Below are 9,515 nucleotides of genomic sequence, written 5' to 3'. Positions count from 1 at the left end.
CTTTAGTATTTGGAGTTTGCGACGCGAATCGGGGTGGTCTGGATTTTTTTTTGAAAATGGGGATTCGATGCGGGATATGAATGGTACCTTTTTTCGCCTTCGAACCGGAAATCGGCCGTTATTATACGGATGGCGAATCCGCTAGAGATGCTCTAAGCTGGCTGTTTAAGGCAATCTAAGCGGCGACCTTTAGGGCAAACTAGCTAGAGAAGAGAAAAGGTCACCGGCGGGGTAAGTTCCCCTCTCCGGGTCTGGGCAACCGCCGCCCGGCTGCTCGACACTGTCCCCACATTTCCGTGGAGCTCGCGATGGCCTTGCTCCCTGAGAACGTGCGGCTGCTGGACGCGCATCTGGATTCCGGACGCGACGGCAGGGAGAGCTCGATCTAAGCTTTGTTAGTGCGCGTAAAGAAAATGTGGAGGGAGGTCAAGGATGGCCAGAGAATTACCCGCCGGCCAGATAGCCGATCCCTGTGCCCACCACAGGGAAATCGACAACACCTGCAACCATCAGACCACACCTAGCCATGCGACGCTCGTCCATCTTCATCAGTTCGGATGAATTGAGCTGCCTTGGCTCGAGTCTTAGAATCACGAGCTCACCAGCAGCAAGCACCACCGACCCAGCGACATCGAGTAGCACCGCCGCTGCAAACCAAGTCCTAGGGAGAAAGCAAGGGGCGGATCCAGGACAATTTTTGAGAGGGGGAAAATATGATAAGTGGTGCAAATAATATTTCTAAGTGGGGGCAAATCAGTTTTTACCTAAGGTAAATGAAAATTGAGAGGGGGGTGGGGGGGGGCAGCTGCCCCCCTTGACTGTACGCTGGATCCGCCCATGGGAGAAAGCTTACCCAGCAGCAAGCCATGGCACCACCATTGCTCTGGAAGAAGTTGTGGTCTGCCACTCTACCTAGTTTGCTCGCTTTGCCCGGTTCTCTCTCTCATGTTCCAGTGATGCGCAGGGTTAGTGTGGGTGTGCACGGGTGGGCGACAACACACCTTGCCACTGGTAAGGGATGCTCGTTGGCTAGCAGCTAGGCTACAGTATACAAGCTCTGGTATGAGGTGCCGATCGAAATCGCAATTGCTACATACTCCTACTACATATATGTACATACAGAAGAGAAGCAATTTCCTTACATGTATACGCCATTCTAGCTCTTATGCACACATGTATTTGAAACCAGCACGCCCATGCACATACATGTATCATACACTCGTATATATCTGCATTAATTTGTGTTTTTTACCTTACCGTTCTTTTATAGGAAAACATCTCATCATTCAACCTCAGTGGCAAAGTGATCGGCCGGCCACATGACCGCGTCTTTTCAAAGGACAAGGGCTGCTTTTTGAGACACGTACGCACACGTACGTACACTTCCCAGTGTCGTCGTGGTGAACAGACAGATGCCATAGGATGGCTTAAGTTGGGGCCGAGTTGGACGCTAGAGGATTTGGGGGAGAGTTTTGGATCAGGTAGGATGAACTTCCGGGTGCTTTCCTCAAGAACTTGGCCAAGGCCAGAGGTAGAAGAAGAAAGACACAAGGATGAACTTCGCTCTAGATCTTCTCTATTCCATGAACAATGTTACAGGAGGTTTTTATACATCTCTCGTTGTCTATCTTCCGCGCCCGTGAAAGAGGCTGCCCCCTCTCCTTATATAGGGGAGAGGGTGGCTTACAGGGGAAGAAAACCTAATGGCATCTTTGAACGGACAAACTACTTTACAAAGCTACTTTACAAAGCTACTTTAATCATAGATGACGCCGGTATCTTCTTTAATCAGGGAGGCTGATGTCCTCCGGCTTCTTTGGGCGTCATCCTTGCCTTTTACGTCATGGCTTCGTTTAAAGCCACTTTGCTTAGCTCATCTTTGTCTTCTAGCTCCTGAGAGAATCTTTGACCAGCTTTGCTTATACCGGTAGTCCGGTATCTTCTTAGCTCATTCCGGCATGTCCCTCTTTGGGCATACCGGTATAGACTTCCTTAGCCAAAAACCTGAACTCATGGCCCGGAATGACTATCAAACCGGTATCTTGATGGCTCAAACCATCCGGTTTGGCATGCCTTTGGCATACCGGGGGTCATCCCCCCAACATTAGTCCCCGAAGCTGGTATAGTCCGGCGGATTTTATTCGACGGTCCATGCCAGGTTCTTATCTCACAGGGTACCGGTTTGATCCTTCCGGGTACTTTGTTCAGAGATGCCGGCTTCCTTGCCTTGGCTGTTTTCTATTATCTTCCGGATCTTTCCGGTATCTTACATCATGTTTTCACGTCGCTTCTTTTGTAAGGTGTCTCCGGTGTCTTTTCCTCCCGTATCATTGACATTTACTCCCTCCTCGGCGAAGTCGAGAATTTCTTGGGTACCGTGCCTGTCAGGGACATGCGCACTGTTACTGGCGTGTCAGTGTCAGTGGTCACTTCGGTTCGGCTTCTGCGCCAGCATTTAATGTGCCACACCGGATCCTTTTGGCCATTCCGGATCCGTGCGGCGACCCTGTGGCCTCCTTGTTCTGTGCGTGTATCTTTGCGCCACGTGGCGGCCCACGAGGCGAACCGCCACGGCCCGACGGTTTCCGGCCCATTTCCACTTCTCCCTTTATAAGGGCGGAGCAGTTCATCTTCTTCTCCTTCTTCGCATTTGCCCCCGTTCCTGAGCACTTCGAGCCCTTCGCCCCTTGTCTCCTCGTCGCCGCCGGTCGCCGCCAGAGCTTCCTTCGACGAACCTGCGCCGTTCTCCTTGCTGTGGTGAAGCTTTCCACCGCGCCAAGTTCCTTCGGTGCTCCTTCTCCGCCGCTGCTTCGAGCTTTCTCCGGCGGACTTTGCTGCTCTCCGTCGCCGGCCTTCGTCGACGGTTAGGCCTTCGCCATTTCTCCAGCGAACCTTTCCTTCACGTCTCCCGCAGCCTCAGGTGAGCCCCAATGCCTATTTGCTTTCTTTCTCTTGCTTTCCAGATCTTGAGTTGGTAGTGTATTTACTTCCTCTTTTCTTTTGCTTTTTCTCTTACTCGTAGATCTTCGCGCGGGGGTAGATCGTGGGATTCTTGTTTCTGTGCATCAAATTTCATGCCTAGTGAGGAATCTTCCTCCTCCTCTTCTTCTGCCTCTTCTTCCGCTAGCCGGCGTAGCAAATCCTCCGACGGATTAACCGCTGACCTTGTCCAGATGGAGACTGATTCCGGTAGCAATCAAGAAACCGGTAGCTCTAGCGAAGCTTCCGGCGTAGATTCCGCCGGTATCACACGCGGGGCCTGGATGGGCTCCAACGTTAGCCAGTACGAAATCGACTGGCTTTACCGGTCTAGGAGGATTCCGGAAGGAGTATCCTGCCGGCTCCCTCGCGATGAGATTGAACCGGTGCCTGAACTCGGTGAACGCATTGTCTTTCTCGCTCACTTCGAGCGCGGCTTCGGCCTTCCCGTCTCTGATTTTTTCTGGCGTTTCCTTGATTTTTATCAACTTCAACCCCACCATCTTCCCGGTAACGCCATTTTCTACCTCTCTTGCTATGCCACCTTTATGGAGGCTTATATTGGCATTCGTCCCACTCGCGAGACGTTTGCCCGTTTCTTTGCTCTTCGGATCAACTCCGTTCAGGGCAAGGAAATTCCTAAACCCAAACCCCCCGTACAATGTGGGTCTTGCATCATCGGCTCCCGCCAAGGGAGCCCCTTTTTCAAGTTTTCCGGTCTCGAGTCATGCCGGCTATGGCAAGGGACCTTCTTCTACGTGAAGAACAACGGCGCCGCGGACCTCATCGACCTGCCGCCTTTCAATCCGGCGCCGCCCACGAGGGCCAACTGGAGCTACAATCCGAAGGAGTCTCACATAGAGACCAACCGGATTATACGCTTCATGAAGCAGCTGATGAAGGACACCAACATCTGCTCCGATGATATCATCCGTGCCTTTATCTCGCGCCGGGTGCTTCCTCTTAAGCGCCGCATGCATAAGATGAGCGAGATGTACGGTCCCGGTGATCCTACCAAGATCACCGGAATCCCTCTCAGTAAGAAGGACGTCGTCCTCAAGGCTAGGCAGGTCCCGGTGAACTTTTGCATTGTGACTAACCCTTTCTTCTCTTTTGCATTTCAGGCCAAGGACCGCTTCCCCGGCATTGACTCAGACCGGCGAGGTCCTTGCCGGAAGCGGGCTCTGGACAAATTCGACCCGGACCCCGTTATTCATTGGCAGGATCTGAAGATGGGCCGGACTCCAGCCTCGCGCCTTGGCAAATCCCCACCGGAACCATCCGGTTCGTCTGACGACCTGACCTTGCTTGAGGTAGTTCTTCTTTCTGATCTCTCATATTCTTCTGTTATTGTTCCTATGTAGATGTTCCCTCAGCCAACATCAACCCACAGGTCCATGAACACATCACGCCCCTGCAGGTCGAGGTTGTCCAGGAGTTCCTGGACAAACTCACCGCTGGGAGCAAGAAGAACAAGACCCCGGCGATAGATGCCGGTTCAAGCCAAGCCCCTCCTGCCAAACGCTCCTGGACGCAAGTCCTTGGGGGTAAAGAAGTAGGCAAGAGGCGCTACAAGGGAAAAACCCTGCCGGTTTCTTCCGGGTAAGTTTTGTGTTTTTCTGTTCGCTTGGTTTCACAGATTTTTCTTTCCGGTTGCTTTTTCTCATCTTTTTTCTCTTTTTTGCTTTTCTTCAGTCCTGCGCTTTCGCTCTCCAAGGGCGCTGCCGGTTCAAAGCTGGCGAGCTCTAAGGGAAAGAACAAGACTTCACCTCCTCCTCATTCGAGCCCGGTACCTTCTGGTACCGGTAATCCTTCCGCCTCCCCTCTGGGAGGCACAACAAGTGCGGGGCGCGCGGCCCCTACAACTCCTGATCACCGCGCGGAGGATGACTTTGTCTCCCCTCCTGACATGCAAGACACCGGCGCCAGCAACATCGGCGCCGATCCTGAAGCTGCCGGGCGGGCGGAACCTCAAGTTCCTCCCGTCCAGAAGGAAAAGAAGAAGAAGAGCTCACGCTCTTCTCCCTCCAAGGCCGTGCCGGAAACTTCTGTGCCGGCAGGCACTACGTCAGCGCTAGAGGCTCCAATCCCTGAGCAGACTGACGCCACACCGACGCCGCCGCCGGAAACCCCTGCTCCTGAGGCAACCGGGGCCACGCCAACACCTCCGCCGGAAGCTCCTACCGCCAAGCCCTCCGGAGACGTGCCGACGCCGCCGCCAGCTCAAGGACCTTCTGCGGCCAAGCCAACGCCGCCGCCAGCAGGCGTCAAGCTCCGCACGTCTGAACCCTTCAAGGGAAAAGGCGCAGCTTCCGCTCCGCGGTCCCTGGTACTGCATACCGGCCCCGCCGCCGTTGTGGCTGGAGAGCAAGTTACCGGCCTGCTGGGCCGGATTACCGAGCTGAAGCGCGAGGGCCGCGAGCTGGGGCACCTGCTTGATTACGCTGAGAAGTGGAATCAGGCAGATGTGTCCGCGGCTACGCGCGGTGTGGGAAAGGACCGGCTTCCTATCGTTGACCCAGCCGGCCCCAAGTGCACTGAAGGGCACTTCATCCGGCTGAAGCGCGCCGTGCGGGAGTTTGACAACGCCTGGCATGATGCTACCAGCAACGTGGTGGTAAGTTTCACCAATCTCTGCAACTTTTCTGTTGATGCCGGTTTTATTATTTCCGGATTTATATATATATCCTCCCAGTCCCCGAGTTTTGGGTTGAGAGCGCAGCTTTTAGCGCAAAACTTTCTTTAAAGAGTTTCCGAAACCGGCATCTTTTTCACAATTGTTTTCGTTCGAACAGAGCACGGCGGACGCCCGGAAGCAGCTCTTCGAGGAGCTTCTTTGGGAGCACCGGGACCTCTCTAAGGCACATAGCAAGTGCCAAGGTGAGTCTTTTTTGCCTCCGGCATCTTCCTACCGGCATCTTTTCTTCCTTCTTTGTTATTTACAAGTTTTTCGCATAACAGCTATCCCGGAAGCCTCCATTGAGGCCCTCAAGGTCCAGGTTGCCGCGCTCCAAGGTATCCTTTCCCTTTTTTGGTTGACTTGTCTCTTCGTGTTTCATCTGTTTGTGTTTTCGTTAACATCTGCTTCTCCGGCCTCCAGATGAAAAAGACCAGCTCATCCGGAAGCACCAGGAAGCCTTGAACGCCCAGAAGGACATCTCTAGGGAGCTTAAGGATCAAGCTATGCAGGCCGGAGTCCGGCATGCCCAGGAGCTGAAGGACGCCAAGGCGGCAGCCGAGGCCCGGCTGGCGGAGGTCGTGGATGATTCCGCGAACTCCACTGCTGTGCTGAGGGCAGAACTGGAGGAAGAAAGGAAAGCGCGCAAAGCGGCAGAGCTGCAGCTGGAGGAGGAGACGAAGGCACGGAAAGCGGCGGAGCATCACATTCAGCTTATGACCACCGATCATAAGGAATATGATCGGTTGGTCATGCAGACTGACGCGCTGGCTCTCAGTAAGCTTCTGTCTCTTCTTTTGCTTATAAGCTTTTGTCTTTCTCGAAAGCATATCTGTGTGCTTTTTTCCTTCCGGCAGATTCTTTTCCGGTGTCTTATCTTTATGTTTTTTCCCTTTTTTCTGTAGAGCATTTTCCGAATTCCCAGCCGCACGCCGTAAAAAAGGTGATGGAGGACCGGGTGGCGCGAAAGTTCCCCAACATGGACGCGCACTGGGATGGGTACGACTACCTGGTCGCCCTTTCCGCCCGAGTCCAGCACAAGCGCTCAGTGGACCGGCACCTTGCCGATCTGCCGGATGTCGCCATCCTCCTTTTCAAGGTGTTGTGGCCTGAGGAAGCAATGCCAGCCAACATCACGCTCACCGCCGACCGGCTTAAGGAGGCAGGGCGCCGTATTCACGAGTGGCAGTGCTCCGCGGCTCGTGCCGGAGCCGACACCGTGCTGCGCGTCGCATGCTCCTGGTACCCGGACTTGGATCTGGATGCTCTTCAAGGTGTGCGTGAAAACGCACCCACCGATACGGATCCGATTCTCACCGCGAAGCGGCAGGATCATGCCTATCGGCTTGCTGAATACGCGCCGGTTCGCACCTTCATCCCCCCTCCCGAAGGCGTCAAGGACTACCTCAGCGATGAGGGAGAAGAGGAGGAGGGAGATGAAGACGAAGGTGCCGGTGACGGCGACGGCGATGCCGCTCCGGAAGGTCCAGAGGCTGGTGACGCTCCTCCAGAAGCCCCTGCTGCTTAAACTTTTAGCGTGATATGCTTATCTGTCTCAAAAACAATGGTTGTTAAATTCTACCCCGGTATGCCGGGGTTTTATGATGTAACATAACACTTATCGTTTTGGTTGTGGTACAACTTTGTGCCGGTATCTTGCATACCGGTAACTTATTAAGTTATGTTGGTTGGTTAACTTACCATGTTGCTTTTGTCGTTTGCTTTTATCCTGCACTGTGAAGATTCCGGAATCGTTTCCGCATCCAATTTGATGCACACTTGGTTCTTTCCCTTTGCCTCTGCCTACCTCTTTTGGGTGTTTGGCGTATGAGTTACAAAGTTCTTTTGCCAAGCGAACACTTCCTTGAACTTAGGAAAAGTTCGAAATTTTTCACAAAAAGCCGGTGAAACCGGGGTTAGTTAAGCTTTTCCGGATTACTTGTTCCCACTCCCTCTTTCCGCAGTTCACGTGCTTAATTCCTACCAGTTTATCTTGCTTGCCATGAAGCCGGTTTGCGGACAGCAGCAGAGTCGAAGACTCCGGTAGGTTTAGCACGTTACTAAACCGGAAAGAAAAAATGTTCAAGAAGCAACCGGCATACTGAAAAAATAAACAGATTACATGCAAGTTTGATAGAGACAGTCCCCGAGAAACATTCGAGGTGCCGGAGTCTTTTATTCATAGCATAAGGTACAAAAAGGAACTTCTTACAGTACAACTTCATGAGTAGAAAGGGCGCAACAACGCTATGTTCCAAGGACGCTTGGTCTCATCTCCGGATTTGTCCGCCTTTCCTTTTTTCCATTCCTGTGCGTCAATCAGGTAATAGGCATCATTGTGCAGTGCTTTGCTTACAATGAAGGGTCCCTCCCAAGGAGGTGAGAGCTTGTGCCGGCCTTCAGTGCGTTGCACTAAGCGTAACACCAAGTCTCCTTCCCGGAAAACTCTCGGGTTAACCTTCCGGCTGTGATAGCGTCTGAGGTTTTGCTGGTAAATGGCTGTTCTTGCCAGTGCCAGTTCTCTTGCTTCTTCTAGCAAGTCCACATCGTTTTCTCGGGCCTCTTTTACCTCTTGTTCGGTATAGAGTTGCACCCTTGGTGAGTCATAGAGAATGTCGGTTGGTATTACCGCTTCTGCTCCGTAAACCATGAAGAATGGAGTGTATCCGGTAGACCGGTTTGGAGTTGTTCTTATGCTCCACAGCACTGCCGGCAGCTCATCAAGCCAGCAGCCCGGTGTCTTTTCTAGTGGTTCAATTAGCCTTGGTTTTATACCGAAAAGCACCAGCGCGTTGATTCTTTCGACTTGGCCATTGCCTTGTGGGTGCGCCACTGAGCACAAATCTAACCGAATGTTTTTGTCTTCACAGAATCGCTTGAATTCTCCTTGGGCAAAATTTGAGCCATTGTCAGTTATGATACTGTGTGGGTATCCATACCGCAGGATCACATCTTTTAGGAACTTCACCGCTGTGTGGCCATCGCACTTTGCGATAGGCTTCACTTCCAGCCACTTGGTGAACTTATCCACCATTTCCAGGATGTGGGTCATGTTTCCCCTTGCAGTTTTGAACGATCCAACCATGTCCAGGCACCAAACAGCAAATGGCCATGTTAGCAGTATAGTTTTCAGGCCGGAAGCTGGGGTATGATTTTGTTTGGCGTACCTCTGGCAACCATTGCATTTTCTTACTAGATCCTCAGCATTGTCCAAAGCCGTTGGCCAGTAGAATCCATGCTGGAATACTTTTGCTACCAGCGCCCTTGATGAAGCGTGGTGTCCACACTCTCCTTGGTGAATCTCCTTGAGCATCTCTTTTCCTTCTTCCGATTCCACACATCTTTGAAGGACACCGGTGACACTTCTCTTGTATACCTCACTATTAATGAAGGTGTATGCTTTGGCTCTCCGTTGGATCCTTCTTGATTCAGTTTCGTCAACCGGCAAGGTGCCGTTGATCAGGAATTCCTTAATAGGTTTAACCCAAGATGGAGTTTCTCTAACCACGAATACTGGCATATCTACGTCCATGCTGTCCACAAGCATTGCCTCTTCCGGTATGGGCGTCGCAGTCCCCGAGCTTATCGGCGCAGCTCCTGAGTTTGCCGGAGCAGTCCCCGAGTTTGCCGGAGCAGTCCCCGGGTTTCCTTCGTCAATATCCATTGGCACCACATGTGACTCCGGTACGAAAATTGATTCCGACTCCGGACTTGGCTTGATTGACGGAACTCTTAAGTGTGCCAAGGCTATTCCGGGAGGAATTTCTTGCCTGGACGAACCTAGCTTGGATAAAGCATCCGCGGCATCATTCTCAGCCCGCGGCACATGGTGAAACTCGCATCCTTCGAAGAAACCGGC

This window comes from Lolium perenne, chromosome 3, assembly GCF_019359855.2.
Source record: "Lolium perenne isolate Kyuss_39 chromosome 3, Kyuss_2.0, whole genome shotgun sequence".
Taxonomy (NCBI): domain Eukaryota; kingdom Viridiplantae; phylum Streptophyta; class Magnoliopsida; order Poales; family Poaceae; genus Lolium; species Lolium perenne.
The sequence above is the reverse complement of the archived record's forward strand: the minus strand, read 5'-3'. Positions refer to the sequence as shown.